The sequence below is a fragment of the Tachyglossus aculeatus genome, chromosome 22 (genome assembly GCF_015852505.1).
Source record: "Tachyglossus aculeatus isolate mTacAcu1 chromosome 22, mTacAcu1.pri, whole genome shotgun sequence".
Lineage (NCBI taxonomy): Eukaryota > Metazoa > Chordata > Mammalia > Monotremata > Tachyglossidae > Tachyglossus > Tachyglossus aculeatus.
The window spans coordinates 7,504,058-7,521,211 of record NC_052087.1 but is presented as its reverse complement, the minus strand read 5'-3'; the positions used below and the strand labels follow the sequence as shown (position 1 = coordinate 7,521,211).

Sequence of the window (17,154 nt, the reverse complement as noted above, 5' to 3'; positions counted from 1 at the left end):
TTTCTTGGTGAAAATACAGAAAATAGAAGTGGTTTATCACTTCCTTCTTCTGCGCAGTAAACTTGAGTCTCCGCCCTCGACTCTCTCCCATGCTGTTGCTGCCCAGCGCAGGTGAGTTTTGACTTGTGGCAGATTGCCTTCACTCACTAGCCACTGCCCAAGCTAGGGATAATAATAATAATAATAATGGTATTTGTTAAGTGCTTACTATGTGAAAAGCACTGCTCTAAGTGCTGGGGGGATACAAGGTGATCAGGCTGTCCCACGTCGGGCTAACAGTCTTAATCCCCATTTTACAGATGAAGGGAACTGAGGCACAGAGAAGTTTGGAATGGGAATGCCTCTGCTTGACTCTCCCTCCCATAGCCGAGACAGGTACTGGAAACTCTCCTGAGAGGGGAGTAGTTTTCATAGCCCTCACAAAAACATTTGACATCCTAAGTAGATCTAGGCTCTGGCAATTGCTTAGAGAATGTGGCTGTCATGGAAGTTCAAGATTATGACGTCCGTTGACAAGATTATGGCTATTCATATTAACGTCTGTCTCCCTCTCTAGATTATGAGCTCATTATGGGCAGGGAATGAATGTGTTTATTGTTGTATTGTATTCGTTCATTCATTCAATCATATTTATTGAGCACTTACTGTGTGCAAAGCACTGTACTAAGTGATTGGTAGGGACCGCCTCTATATGTTGCAACTTGTACTTCCTTAGTACACTGTTCTGCACACAGTAAGGGCTCAATAAATACGATTGATTGGACTGATTGAAATTACAGTTCAGCAAATTACTCTCCCAAGTGCTTAGTATAGTGCTTTGCACACAGTAAGTGCTCAATAGATACAATTGAATGAATCAATGAATGTTTTGTTTTTATACCTAATTTACTGCAGAGAAGTGTTTTCTCTAGGAAGACATTACATGAGATGAACTATCTGAGTGGTTTTGCTAGCAAGACACTTAACTCCTCTAAGATTCAATACCTGTTCTCCCTCCTATTTAGACTGCAAGACTCATGTGGGACCTAATTCCCAGTGCTTAGTACAGTGCTTGGCACATAGTAGGTAATTAAAAGTTAGCACAATTATTAGGTACATTTTTCATTCAAGGTGAAAGCCCCATTGTGTAAGGTGGAAGTCATTCAGATGAGCCTGTTTGTAGCTTGACCCTGTATCAGCCCAGGCTGAAGCTAGCTAGCCTGTTCCTCATGGCGACTACAGAAACCAGCAGGCTCCTACGGTAGGACTTTTCACATACTGAGAGAAGATGTTCATAAATAACTAGAAGGGTCTAAGAAGTCAGGACAAATGGTAGGAAGGAAGGATTATGGAGTCCAAAATGCATAATGTGGGTGTGAAACCTTGTTTCAGTCTTGCTATATTGCAACACTTTGTATTTGCAAAGCTTATTTCACTTGAGGTTCTAGTAGCAGTTTTCAAAATCCTAATTGAATGTTATAGCACCTATTTTCATTATTACTGTAATTTAGTAGAAGACTCAAATGCTGCTTAGAGAAGTTGTTTGGTGGCTTGCTGAAAATTACCCAACACCCCAATTACCCAGCAGATACAAGAATGGTAAGAGTGTAAGACATAACCTTACATTGTAAGCTTACACTCTAGACTGTACACTCATTATGGGGAAGGAACACGTCTGCTAATTCTGTTGTATTACACTTTGCCTAGCACTTGGTACAGAACTCTGTACATAGTAAGCACTCAATAAATACGATTGATTGATTGGTATCTTAAACTCCCAACCAAAGCACCATTACTTGATTATTTCTTGAAAAATAGAACACAGTTGGCATTTATATTCATGCATTCATTCAGTTGCATTTACTGAGTGCTTACTGTGTGCAGAGCACTGTACTAAGCGCTTGGGAGAGTACAATACAACAGTAAACAGATACATTCCCTGCCCACAATGAGCTTACAGTCTAGAGTTTACTGCCTAGGCAGAATAGACTGTAAGTTCCTTGTGGACAGGGAATGTGTCTACCAGTTCTGTTACATTGTACTCTTCCAAGCACTTAGTACAATGCTCTGCCCACGGTAAGGGCTAAATAAATATGACTGATTCAGCATGCTGTGAAGAACACACATTCTGCTTTGTTACTTTGATGGCTCCTACATAACCCTAAGTACTTTCTAAAGGGCATGTTCTTTGCTCCCCTTATAATGAAAAATGAGTGATCTTCCCTCCCTGCCATAAGTAAAGCATAGAGTAATGCATGTTTTTAATGGACAGAGGTAACATGGAGGCAGGCACTTTTGCCCTGGTTTCTGAAGACCTTTGGCACCATTTTTTTACAATAATTATTGTTTGTTATCCTTCCTATTTCAAATTAATAACAGAAGAATATTGAATCCTTGGCAACCCTGTAGAATACTGGGACTCATATCTTAGAATAAATAATACTAAATATAATAATAATCGATCAATCAATCGTATTGAGCGCTTACTGTGTGCAGAGCACTGTACTAAGCACTTGGGAAGTACAAGTTGGCAACTAAGTAATAGTAACAATAACAGTAAATGATTTTCACCATTCAAATAATGCAGCACTTGATTCTTCACTTTGCTCAAACATTTCCTTTGCCCTCTGAATCGAAGTATTAGTTTTTCATAACCAAGAGGCCATTCCTCACCTTCAAAGCCATAGGCTTTTCCAGTCCAAACTCTGCTCTTTTAAATTAGGCAAAATCACAGGTTAGACACCCTCTGAGTGCAGTTAGCGGAGATTTGTCTTGCTAAACATCACAAGTCATCTCTACTAGAAAGAGCAACTGCTAACTTTCTATAGCTGAAAAGGCCCCAGCAAGGAGCAATCTGGCTTGCGGAGGATTGTGCTGTATAAAGTCTCGCCACTGCTGCTGCTTCAGGAGCTACAAATATGGGGGCTGCTATTCACATTTCAACGAGGTCCGCCACTGGCCCGCCTCTTGTTTGTGTATTCGGAGATCAAGGTAAAATTATCTGCCGCCAACTTGGCTCCTTAAACCGTTAACTTCAGAATTAATCATTTCTAGCTGATTTTTCCACCATCATGAAAGGGCTTTATGAAGCGTATCAGTTTGGGAGTGGAAGGGATCCAGGCTGTCTCAGAGAAGCAGAGTCTGCTTTTTGCATGGCTGTGGAGGGGTCGGAGTGTCCTTTCTGCTTCTAAAATTGTCACTTTGGTTCTGAGGAATAGTAACAGACTAAGAGCGGAGGAATATAAGACCGTACATGATCCCATACTGGGTTAGACCAATAGTCTGACTCCTGGCAACAGCAGTGTGGCCTAGCTGATAGAGCTGGGAGTCAGAAGGACCTGGGTTCTAATCTCAGCTCTGCTACTTGTCTGCTGTGTGACCTTGGGCAAGCCACTGAACTTCCCCATGCCTTAATTTTCTCTTCTGTTAAACGGGGATTAAGACTATGAGCCCCATGTGGGACACGGGCTATGTCCAACCTGATAAGCATGTGCCTACTCCAGTGCTTAGTACAATGTCTGGCATGTAGTAAGCGCTTAACAAATACCCTTAAAAAATTGTCTCTAGTTTTCATTTGGGATAGAACATTGCCCAAGGTGTTTCTTTCCCATGTCCTTAAAATATTTTTTCTGTTTTTAGTTTTTTTATCATATGTAAATAGTATGTGCTAGACACTGTTCTACAAGTGAGGCAGACACATGGCTCCTCCATATGGGACCTTGTCGGGGTGGGAGTGAGAAGAGTCCTGATCATGCCCAGACCCCACTCGCTTCCAAATCATGAACACGTCTGTGACAGCTTAATAATATTTCTTCTTCAGAAGGCAGAGCTTCCTTTTTACTTCCTTCTATTGCCCCTTCCCAGCTCCATCAGATGGGGAGAACCAGCTATGATTGCCCACCTTGCCCAAAAGGATGGGGGAGCAAAGCAAAGTTAATGGCCTCAACTCCATGGGGCCAAAGCCATGAAGTGGAAGAATAACACCCGACCAAGATTTCCTTGCAGCTTGACTCTGACACCCTGACTTAAGCACTGTGATTTCCCCATGTGGGACAGGGACTGTGTCCGACCTTGATTATCTTGTATCAACCCCTGCGCTTAGTACAGTGCTTTGCCCATAGTAAGCACTTTACAGATATTATCGCCTTCTGTTCCATAGAAGGCAAAGGTCAACCAAATAAATAATAAATAATAATAATGATTGAGGTATTTATTCCCTCCAAAGCTGCCCCTGAAAAGACTGGCGTAGTAGCACCAGGGTGGCAAACATCTGTAGAGTCATTGTGGGGTCTGTAAGAATGAACTGAAATTCTTCTTGTTCATAAAGTCCACAGAAATATACCAATATCTGTAAATACCAGGGAGACCAGGGGCTTTTAAAAATGGTATTTGTTAAGTGCTTACTGTGTGCACTGATTTAAGAGCTGGAGGAGACACAAAGCAATCAGGTTAAGACACAGTCCCTGTCCCATATAGGGCTCACTGTCATAATCCCCATTTTACAGATGAGTTCAATGAGGCACAAGGAAGTTAAATGACTTGCCCAAGGTCATACAGCAGGCAAGTGGCGGAACCAGGACTAGAACCCAGGTCCTTCTGGCTCCCAGGCCCACTCCACTAGGCCCTGCTGCTCCTCCAGCTTCAGTATGCTACTGGGTCAGTTATTTCAGAGGCTGCTGAGGTAGTCATAGCCGTGTGAATTTATGGATGACTGACATCCCTGATGAAAGAGGGTAGTAGGGGAGAGACTCTGAGGGTCTGAGGTTCTGCTCCAGTCACCTACCAGCTTGGCATCCTCGGGATAGCTTGGCCTAGTGGGTAAAGCACAGACCTAGAAGTCAGAAGGACCTGGGTTCTAATTCTGCCTCCACCACTTGTCTGCTGTGTGACCTTGGGCAAATCACCTCACTTCTCTGTGCCTCAGTGACCTCATCTGTCAAGTGGGAGTTAAGACCGCGAGCCCCATGTGGGACATAGACTGTGTCCAACCTGATTAGCCTGTATCTACCCCAGTGCTTAGTAGAGTGCCTGGCACATAGTAAGTGCTAAACAAATACCATAAACAAAAAGCTTGAGGACAGGACCCGTTGGCGAAACAGGGCTCTTGGTGCCTGGCTGAAAACAAACAGCTTTCAGCTGATCTGGAAAAATTACAATTGAAAGAAATAACTGCAACTGCCCCTTCTGTGGATTGAAAAGAAACACGTGGACTTGGATTTTTTTTTAAACCCACTAAGAATTGGCTTTATGCCATCTAGATTTAGCCAGTAGTGGTTCCAAAGCCTGTCCCTTGAATCTCAGACCCGTGCTAGCTCCTCTGCACTATTGACTTTCCATGCCCCTGGTTCTTGTGAGACGGCTCACCCATCCAGGGCTGGCAAACAATGCTGTGTCTACACACTGGTTGGAATCATTTTCCAGACTCTCCCTAAGTTCTAATGATGCTTCCTCGCCAGTAAACTTTGGAGGAATTGGATGCTGAGGGGTGGGAGGTTGGGCCCCATTTCTGAATGGGTTAAGGGTGCCAAGAAAGAGTCCAGGGTCAGGCATTGGAGCCACCCATCCCCTCCTTGCCTTGAAGTCCTCCATTCTAGGCTGGGGTCACTCCCAGTTTTGGGCTTCAGGACAGAGAGGAGATACCTCTCCATAAAGTGTCCTGATTTCCAGAGAGTCAGAAACAGGTTTTACCATCATACTCATACCTATCACTGAAATTTGCAAAGAACACTACAGCAGCGTAGGATTCTTACGGGGCTGGTATGGGAGTGGATTCTCCTCTGTCTCTTTTTTTAATGGTATTTGTTAAGCGCTTACAATGTGCCAGGCACTGTACTAAACGCTGAGGTGGATACCAGGTCATCAGACTCCCACATGGGACTCACAGTCTTAATCCCCATTTTACAGAAGAGGGAACTGAGGCATAGGTAAGTGAAGTGTATTGCCCAAAGTCACTCAGTAGACAAGTGGCACAACCAGGATTAGAACCCAGGTCCCCCTGACACCCAGACCAGAGCTCTAGCCACTAGGCCGTGCTGCTCCTTCTAGTCTTGAGGCCATATGACTGAACGGTCATTTCCCGATTGGGATAAAGTCTACACGCTCCAGATTCATTCTTTCAGTCATATCTACTGTGTGTGGAGCACTATACTGAGCTCTTGGGAGCTTAGTATAATAAACAGACACATTCCCTGCCCATAATGAGCGTACAGTCTAGAGCGGCACTAGCATTATTGGACTGAGTAATCCAGTCAGTGGCTGAGGGATTTTCCTCCTCAGCCTTGGGGGGCAAAATCCCGAGTCCCTCGTTCCGTACCAGCAGCCTATTAGCCAAGTAGGGGCTGCTATAACCAGGATGTTCATCTCGTCAGCCTGTACGTCTTATTCTACTTCTATCAGAAGCTCTGTGAGGTCAGGGAACATGTCTACCAAGTCTGCTGTACCCTTCCAAGTGCTTAGTATAGTGTTCTGCACACAGTAAAAACTTAATAAATACTATTGATGGATAAAGGCCCGTGAGACATATCCGTAATTCTATTTGTGTGTATTGATGTCTGTCTCCCCAACTCTAGACTATGAGCTTGTCGTGAATAGGGAATGTCACTGTTTATTGTTGTATTGTACTTTACGAAGCACTTGATACAGTACTCTGCACACAGTAAGCACTCAATAAATATCGAATGAATGAATGAATGAACTCCTGGAACGTCTGTTCCAGTGGCCTCCAGGACTTCATCCTAATATGATTGGGTTCAGGGGAAAATGCATTGTTCATGATAGCTAGTTAAATAATAATCAAGTATTAATAACAATAGTATTTATTAGGCACTTACTATACGCCAAGCTCCATTCCAAGCAATAGGATAGATACAAGATAGATTGGAAATAGTCCCTGTCCCACACAGGGCTCACAGTCCGAGAGGGAAAACAGGTGTTTCATCCCCATTTACAGATGAGGAAACTGAGGCACAGAGAAGTTAAGTGACCTGCCCAAGGTCACACAGCAGACAAGTAAGTGGTGGTGCCAAGATTAGGCAGGTCTTCTGACTCCCAGGATTGTGCTTTTTCCACTAGGCTGTGCCCAGGAAATCCTTCCCAGAGTTGTGGTCAATCATCCTCCTGGGGCCTTTCCAGAGTTGGGTTCTTTGGCCCTTTAAGGAGGCTCCCTTTACCTCTGCCTGTCCATTTGACTGTTTCTGTGTCTGGGAATGAAAGGGTCAGTGCAAGAGGCCTGTTGAAAGGGGATGTCTGTAAGCCTCATTCCAGCCAGAGGGATGCTGAGGATGTAATTTGGAAGAATTTTAGTGTTGTCCAAGTTTGGTTTCTTTACGACTGGCAGCAAAACGGGGGTGGAGGTGGGATACACTGGCTTCTTATTCTTCGGTAACAATAGCTGTTAGCAGGTAATAAAAATGCTTTTCATATGCCGTGTAAGTGGTGGAATAATTCAAAACAGATATTTCCATGGGAAAAAAAGTAATGGGATTGTGCAGTAGCGGGAAAAGGGTCGCTGAAGCGATTCCTTTTTTTAATGAGGATTCAGAGGCTGGTACTGCAACCTTATGCTCTACGCTGTTTACACTAGAAAGGATGAATCATCCTGCCCATCTAATGCTTCGTAAACTCTTATCCCGGGCGTAAATAACTTATGGTTCCTATACGAGTTGCAGGCTACACTGGTTGCATTGACTTCAAGTTTCAGAAGTTTAAATAAATAATCCTACCACTTCAAATGGGCAAATACGGGAGAAATGATGTTAACGTTTCTGCTCACCTCTGTGAGAGGAGGCTCCTCTGAAGGGCCGGCGCTTTGGATCAGGGAGTACTGAGGAGAGTAAAGCACTCAGCTAGCCCTGCGGTTGCTGGAACAACTCCTGGGTTCTGGTAACCTGGATTCTAATCCCGCACCACCACTTTTCTGCTGAGTGACCTTTGGGCAAATCATTTCTCGGTGCCTCAGTTACCTCATCTGTAAAATGGGGATTCAGGCTGTGAGGACCCCATGAGACAGTGAATGTGTCCAACCTGATTAGCTTGTATCTACCCTAGTGCTTGGCATAGTACAGTGCCTGGCACAAAGTGCTTAACAAATACCGTATTAAAAAAAAAGACCTACCTTGAAGGGAGTGGAACTCGTCAAACTCTGCTTTCAGTGTTTCTGTGTGACAGGTGGAGTAAGATTTGTACATAAAGCTGTTCAACGGAGGAACAAAAGGTTGGTGCTGTTTATTAATCAGTGGTACTTATCGAGCGCCTATTATGTCAGAGCACTGTACTGTGTGCTTAGGAGATTACAGTACCACAGAGCTGTCAAACACATTCCCTGCCCACAGTGAGCTTAACGGTCTAGAGGGTGAAAAAGTCAGGAAGGTTTGTTTAATGTTGGGCAAAGCTGATGAGAACCAACTCAAGGAGGCCATTAAGCTTAGAAAGTAAGAAATGGACAAGGTGAAAATTTTGTAAATTTCTCATTCATAAAAGCATTTCAATCTCCATTAAGATTCAATTTGGTGACTTTGATTTTCCATTCTGGGCTTTAAAGAGCACACATTTTGAAAGATGACTATTTTTAATTCTGAAATCCGGGCAGCCCAGAGTGTAAGAACACAATCCTGACTGTGTTGCAGATTCATTATATTTTAAAGTCTACTCCTCTCAACCTGGCCCGGATGTATGTCTATTACCTTCAGGGGTAGCATTGCCTTTATCCTGCTAAGACCATATTGATCATTTAGGAGGAGAGGGCTTTTTATCTCCTATAGGACCAGTACCATATGTGAACAGTGTACAAGTTTTTTATTTGTACATTATCAAAGGAATTGAGGAAGTTGTCCTTAGGCATCCAAAATGGAAAGTATACCGGAAAAAATGGATTAAGGGACAACAGGGCAGATCACTGAAACCCACGTGAGTTCTGAGGACATGCTTTTGCTTTAGCTGGTGGTGTCTTCCTCAGGTTGTTTTGTCTTGTTTTATGCTGTCGAGTCGTCTTCATCCCACAGCGATGCCATGGGCACATCTCTCCCACAGCACCCCAACTCCATCTGAAATCATTCTGGTAGTGTATGCATATCTACCCCAGTGCTCAGAGCAGTGCTTTGCACATAGTAAGCACTTAACAAATACCATTATTATTATTATTATTATTATTATTATTATTATTATTATTATAGAACACTCAGTGTAAATTCAGAGCCCCAGATCTAGTTCTCTGAAAATATGACCTTTCTGGAATGAAGGTCTCTCTCTCTCACACACACATACACACTCACTCACTCTCTCTCCTTCTATTTCTCTGTCTCTCTCTTCATTCTTTCTTCAGGAATTCCCCAAAGTTAAGATCCCTTCAGTGACATCTACCCTGACTTAGAGTGGTAGTGCCACCTCTCCTGCCCTGGAGAAAGATCCATCTGCTTTTGACTGCTTCTGCTCTTGAAACAATGGGCAGCCTGACTATCAGAGCATGCAAATGTTTAGCTATTGAAAAGTAAATATAGTCAAGGGCCTTTATGTACTCCTCTGAGATCCAAATTCAGAGAACGACACAAGTAAACATGACCCAAGTGACAACACAATTCAAGAATCCATGACAATTTGTTGCCTGGGGAGAAAACGTTTTTACTTTGTGGCCCTCGCTTCGCAACAAATTCAAGGGACTTTTACTGGAACGGAGAGGCAATTTTTTCCACTATGGTTCTGAATACTCTGAGTTGCTTTTGGGGATTTTCCTTCTGGGGCAGTTATTCTTGGGGGAACCCCCCAAAGTTAACTTGGAATTTACAAAAACAAAGGGGAAAACCCCAACCGTTCCTACTCCTCCCAAGTTTTCCATTGCTCAGGAACGACTGAGGTCTGGACCCCAATCCTTGAAGATGAATCATCATGATCCTTAATTCAATACTAGTCCAAAGGAGGCAATCTGAGTGTCACACGGTAACTCCAAATCTCCATGCACTAACTGGATGCCAAACAGAATGGAAATAAACCAAGAGTTCACAATGAACAAACAGGAAGAATTATAGCCATTGAGACAAAGGATATTATTATTATTTTTTATGGTATTTGTTAAGTACTTATTACATGAAAGGCACTGTACTAAGTGCTGGGGTAGATACAAGCTAATCCGATTGGACACAGTCCCTGTCACACATTGAGCTCACAGACTTAATATGAGGCACAGAGAAGTTAAATGACTTGCCCGAGATTGCACAGCAGTCAAGTGGCAGATCTGGAATTAGAACACAGGTCTCTCTGACTCCCGGGCTCCTGCTGTAACCATTAGGCCATGCTGCTTCATTTGTTCATAATAATAATGATAATTATTGTGGTATTTAAGTGCTTACTATATGCCAAGCAATGTCCTAAGAGCTCGGGTAGATACAAGATAATCAGGTTCCTCATGGGGCTCGTGGACTAAATAGGAGAGAGATCAGGTATTTAATTCCCATTTTGCTTATGAGGGAACTGATCATACAGGATCATACAGGAGGTAAGTGGTGGAGATGGGAATTAGAACCCAGGTCCCCTGACTCCCAGGCATGTATTCTTTCCACTTGGCCATGCTACTTAATCATTCATTCATTCCTTCATCCATTCAGTAATATTTATTGAGCCCTCACTAGAAGCAAAACTCTGTACCAAGCACCTGAGGCCTGCTGTGAAATCTGCCAGGATGTATAGAGGTTGGGGGAACAGGACTGGGGCTTGAAGTATCCCAAATGCCAGATGTCAATCAAGCAGATTTATTCTTGCAGTGCTCTTTTTGGGCTCAAAACTGGGGCTTGTGGTATAGGGCTCCAAGGTTATCATCCCTGTCTCCTTGGGGCAGTCTCCATGATTGTTGCAAGGATATCAAGGGTACAAATTTGTTCTAAATTGGACACAGAAAGACGTGTGGCTTAGTGGATAGAGCCCTGGCCTGGGAACTGAGGTCCAAGATTCTAATCCCGGGTCTGACCCGGGTCTTGTTTGATGTGTGACCTTGGGCAAGTCACTTAACTTCTCTGTGCCTGTTACTTCATCTGTGAAATGGGGATTAAGACTGTGCCCAACCTGATTATCTTGAATCTACCCCAGTGCTTAATACAGCGCCTTGAAGGTAGTGCGCACTTAAGAAATACCATAAGAAAATTACCATTTGCAAATTTGAGGCACAAGAGGAATTTTCCACTAGAAAAATCCTCCCAGAAAACCCATCTTATCCAGTATCAACAGGCCACTGGGTGAGATACTTGAGAATCTAATCCAATAACATCCTTTCAAACAGTCTTCTACATTTCCCATCCAAGATTTAGACAAGTGGGGAAACCCAAGTTTTATGTGTGACTCTTCTTGACCTACGGCAAGTCACTTAACGTGTCTGTGCCTCACTTACCTCATCTGCAAAATGGAAATTAAGACTGTGAGCCTCAAGTGGGACCAACCTGATTAATGCATGTCAGCGTATCTTAGTGGAAAGAGCACGGGCTTGGGAGTCAGAGGTCATGGGTTCTAATCCCGGATCCGCCGCTTGTCAGCTGTGTGACTTTGGGCAAGTCACTTAACTTCTCTGTACCTCAGTTATCTCATCTGTAGAATGGGGATTAAGACTGTGAGCCCCACGTGGGACAACCTGATAATTCTGTATCTACCCCAGCACTTAGAACAGTGCTTGGCCCATAGTAAGTGCTTAACAAATATTATTATTATTATTATTATTATTATTATTATTATTATTATTATTATTATTATTATTATTACCCCAGTGCTTAGTACAATGCATGGCACATAGTAAGTGCTTAACAAGTACCATTTTTTTAAAAAAGAAACCTTAGGGTTCAGACCATATTCTCCAACCAGTAATTGAATAGGGGATAGCCAACTTAATGCTTTTTTTGACGCTGAATATTCAGGTAATAAACTACATTTGTGTCGGCAAATTTGTGTCAGCAAAATGGAGAAAACAGCAAGATCACTGGAAACCCCTTTCACAGTCTCCTCCCGAGCACAGGCCTGGAAAGGGAAAAGAGGTTTTCTTCATAAATAAAAGCAGAAAAGCAGATAACAAAGTCCGGTAATTCCTACTGTAGTGCGGCTTCTCGGGCAGGGGCTCAGAATGAGTTTTCAGGGTAAATAATCCTTTTATGGTTGATAAAACAGAGTCAGTCAGTTTACATATTGATTTGGTAGCCCTGATAGTACCATTAGGGCAGGGCACAAGAGCCTGGGTCACATTCTTTCCCTGACTTTTTAATGAGCAGTTTAGGGAGTGTGGTTGGTGTGGTGATGCTAAGTGGGGACAAGTGGCAGAGATTAATCCACCCCTTATTTTCCCTGCTTGCGCAGTTTAATGGCTCTCCGTTACTGGTACTGTCAACACGAACTACAGCTAACATCAATTTGGTTGTCCGTCCAAGTCAATGTTCCGCATGTGGATGTGACATCTCTTAATTTGTTCACCAACCGTAAGTTGGTTCTTATATGTCTTAGGCTGTTACAGAAGAATGTTCTCTGTTGTGGGGAATGTGTTGCTTCTAGTGTTAGGACTGTGCAGGGGAGAAAGGGACAGGGAATTTTATGGAACAAAGCAGCGTGGCTTAGTGGAAAGAGCATGGGCTTAGGAGTCAGAGGTCATGGGTTCGAATCCTGACTCTGCCACTTGTCAGCTGTGTGACTGTGGGCAAGTCACTTAACTTCTGTGGGCCTCAGTTCTCTCATCTGTAAAATGGGGATTAAGACTGTGAGCCCCATGTAGGACAACCTGTTAACCTTGTATCTACCCCAGCGCTTAGAACAGTGCCGGCACATAGTAAGTGCTTAACAAATACCATCATCATCATTATTATTATTATATATTATTATAATATATTATCAATTGTATATTATTATATATTATTAATTATATAATAATAATAATGATGATGATGATGGTATTTGTTAAGCTCTTACTATGTGCCAGGTACTGTACTAAACGCTGGGGTGGAAACAGGCAAATCGGGCTTGACACAGTCCCTGTCCCACATGGGACTCAGTTTCAAACTACATTTTACAGATGAGATAACTGAGGCACAGAGAAGTGAAGTGACTTGCCCAAGGTCACACAGCAGACTAGTAGCAGAGCCGGGATTTGAAACCATGACCTCTGATTCCCAGGGCCATGCACTATCCACTACACCATGCTACTTGCTCTTGCTGTAGTTTTCCCTTCAAGCCATTCCCTCCGTGGCCAGCCCTCTGTAGCCATTGGTTCCAGGGAGGATTTGGTCCTGCGCAGAGTGGCACTGTTGTTTTCCAGGGAAGCAGCAAGGCCCAGTGGAAAGAGCAAGGGGCTGGGAGTCAGAAGACCTGGGTTCTAATTCCATTTCTAGTCCGCTGTGTGCCCTTAGACAAGTGACTTAACTTCCCTGTGCCTCCATTAACTCATATATAAAATGGGGATTACGACTGTTAGTGCTAAGTGGGATGGGGGCTGTGTCCAACCTGGTTATCTTGTATTTATCCCAGTGCTTAGTACAGGGCCTGACATATAGTAAGCCCTTAACAAATACCACAGCTATTATTATTATTGCCCTAAGAGTCAAGGCCCCATCGGGTTTGGGGCCAAAGGAAATGGCTCCAATTTGTTGAACCCAAGGGACAGAGCCAGTTTTAGAGAAAGGAAAACAAGCTGATAAACTCAAAGGCACCTTTTCTGGACTTTTTCTCCTCCCCCTGTGTGCGACAGAGAGCCCCTGAAGTTGGAGGCCTGCAGCCCCCAGATCAAAGTGACCCATTTCTTGAGGAGATCTACCTGCCTATACATCACACTGTGACAGGATGGGTCCTGGGATAGGGATTATGTGTTAAACCTTGAGACATGGCTGGAACTAAAGTTTCCTGCATTACAGTTGGGGCCAGGTCTGTTTAAGGTTCTCAATTACTGCAGCAACAAGTTGTTCCATCTTTTAAACTTCCTCCACACCATCCCTAGCACTGATCTGTGAAATACCTGTTTCATCAGAGCTGCCAAAATGCTCAGAACCAGCCTTACCTAAGGATGGCCTCGATTAGCCAAATATAAATCATCTCCTTGAGACTCATCTTAAAATAATGGTCTTGTGATACCTGTGAACGTTGTTCCTCATGTAGTTTGGACAGATGAACTAAAGATTATCTCATGTGGGTTCAATTCAGCATGGTTCAAATCCCTACTCCTCTGATGGACACAGAGTGGTGCTGGGGGTAAGACTATAAGCTCCTCTCTAGATTGTAAGGTCCTTTGTGGGAAGGGAATTTGTCTACCACCTCTGTTGCATTATATTCTCCTAAGCACTTTGTGTCCCCTCTCAGGATGGCATCTGGAGAGTTTCCAGTACTCTACCAGTCTTGGCTATGAGAGGGAGAGTTAAGCAGAGGCATACTGATTCCATTCCTAACTTGGGCAGTGGCTAGCAAGTGGAAGGCAATCTGCTACAAGGCAAAACTCACCTGTGTTGGGCAGCAGTGACATGGGAGAGAGTTGAAGGTAGAGACTCAAGTGAAGAAGGCATTGGTAAATCACTTCTGTATTTTTACCAAGAAAACCCTATGGTTACACTACCAGAACAATTGCAGATGGAGAATGGGGCGTGCCAGGAGAGATGTGTCCATGGAGTCACTATTGGTCAGAGGTGATTTGACAGCATAAGACAAGCACTTAGTATATTCATTCATTCATTCAGTCGCATTTATTGAGTGCTGACTGTGTGTGGAGCACTGTTCTAAGTGCTTGGAAAATACAGTTCAGCAATAGAGACAATTCCTGCCCACAATGGGCTTACAGTCCAGAAGGGGGGAGACAGACATCAAAACAAGTAAACAGACAACAATATAAATGAATGGGACTATAGATATATGCACATCAAAACAACTAAGCAGACATTAATATAAATAGAATTATAGATATGCAAATATAGACACAAGTGCTGTGGGGCAGGGAGAAGGGGTAGAGCAAAGGGAGCGAGTCGGGGTGATGCAGAGGGGACGGGGAACTGAGGAAAAGGGAGGCTTAGTCTGGGAAGGTCTCTTGGAGGAGGTGAGCCTTCAGTAGTCTTTGAAGGGGGCAAGTGTGATTATTTGGCGGATTTGAGGAGGGAGGAAATTCCAGGCCAGAGGTAGGATGCGGTCCAGGGGTCGAGGATGGGACAGGTGAGAACGAGGCACAGTGAGAAGGTTAGCACCAGAGGAGCTGAGTGTGCAGGCTGGGGTATAAAGGAGAGAAGGGTGGTGAGGTAAGAGGGGGCAAGGCGATGGAGAGCTTCAAAGCTGATACTGAGGAGTTTTTGTTTGATACGGAGGTTGATGGGCAAGTATAGTGCTCTGTACACACTAAGCCCTTAATAAATAGCATTGTTTGGCTGATTGATTGATTTCGAGTCCTGTGAACAAGCCCACATTCAATAAGGAATGTCTACAGAACAAGATAATGCCATTCTCCTGTTTCCTACCTAGAAGGGACAATACCATTTCTCAGTTTTCCTCAACTCCCTATGTAGGAAGAAAGACCATACTACAAGTCCCTCTAGACTGAAAACTCAATGTGGGCAGGGAAGGTGTCTGCCAACTCTTTTGTACTGCACTCTCCCAAGCGCTTAGTACAGTGCTCCACAAATAGTAAGCGGTCTAGAAGTACCATTGATTGATTAATAATAATAATAATAATAATGGCATTTATTAAGCACTTACTATGTACAAAGCACTGTTCTAAGCACTGAGGAGGTTACAAGATGATCAGCTTGTCCCATGTGGGGCTCACAGTCTTCACCCCCATTTTGCAGATGAGGTAACTGAGGCATAAAGAAGTTAAGTGACTTGCCCAAAGTCACACAGCTGACAAGCAGCAGAGCTGGGATTTGAACCCATGACCTCCGACTCCAAAGCCCGTGCTCTTTCCACTGAGCAACGCTGCTTCTCTTGATTGACTGATTCTAAAGTCCTAGTCCCAGCTTACTCTCTGTACTTTGATCTTGTCTATCTTGCCACGGATTTCTCACCCTCATCCTGCCTCTGTCCTGGAACACCCTCCATTTTTAGACTGTGAGCCCACTGTTGGGTAGGGACTGTCTCTATATGTTGCCAACTTGTACTTCCCAAGAGCTTAGTACAGTGCTCTGCACATAGTAAGCGCTCAATAAATATGACTGATTGATTGATTGATCTTCATATCTGACAGACGGTGACTCTCCCCCATTTCAAAACCTTATTGAAGGCTCATCTCCTCCAAGAGGCCTTCCCTGACTAAGCCCTCCCTTCCTCTTATCCCACTCCTTCTGCGTCTTCCTGATTTGCTCCCTTTATTCACTCCTCCCTCAGCCCCACAGCACTTAAGTACATATCTGTAATGTATTTATTCATATTAATGTCTGTCTGCCCCTTTAGACTGTAAGCTCGTGGGCAGGGATTATGTCTACTAACTCTATTATATTGAACTCTCCTTAAGCACTTACTACAGTGCTCTGCACACAGTAGGCGCTCAATAAATTCATTCATTCATTCAATCATCTTTATTGAGCGCTTACTGGGTGCAGCGCACTGTACTAATCACTTGGGAAGTACAAGTCAGAGATGCAACTGATTGATTGAAGTAGCAGCAGCATTAGTGCCTGATCCTGGACCGATCATTGCTGCTCAATAAATATGATTGAATGAATGAAGGAATGAATGGTTTTCGTCAATCCTCCCAGGAATGGCACTGCTCCTGGGTCTGAAACCTCTCTTGGTCAGACCTGTTGTTACTAAGGGACAAAGCGAACTTCTAATTGGAGGACTCCATAAACCCTCTTTTCCCCAGTGTTTGGCACATAGTAAGCCCTTAAAAATGCCACAGTAATTATTATTAGTTTGCTTGGAGTCTCAGGTTTCACCCTCCGCTCCAGGGTCCCGTTACATTTCTCTTTAGGGGACAACTCTGGGGGGCAGGTGACTCTCCTGGACTTCTTTTGGCCATGCCAAAATGATCAAGTGGGCTTGACTATTTCTTACCCACAAACTTTTAATGCGGGGATGATGATTATACAAATTAGGAACTCTCTAGAACAAATGAATGCTGGCTCACTTCAGCCGCTGCGTGGCAGTAACAACCCTCCCTCCCCTCAAGTGCCCCTCTTCTTTTCTTTCTAGAGCCAGGATCCCTTGCTATACATGAAAAGAATCAACATGTTGTTGGGAAATTGTCAAACTGTG

At 43.7% G+C, this 17,154-nt stretch overlaps 1 non-coding gene across 1 annotated transcript; it reads left to right on the top strand.

Moving 5' to 3' along the window:
* The first annotated feature begins 14,273 nt into the window (after positions 1 to 14,273).
* Positions 14,274 to 14,411, top strand: LOC119944250. The gene has a single exon (XR_005455746.1). It is a non-coding gene; the product is annotated as a small nucleolar RNA SNORA7 (small nucleolar RNA).
* Positions 14,412 to 17,154: the final 2,743 nt, after the last annotated feature.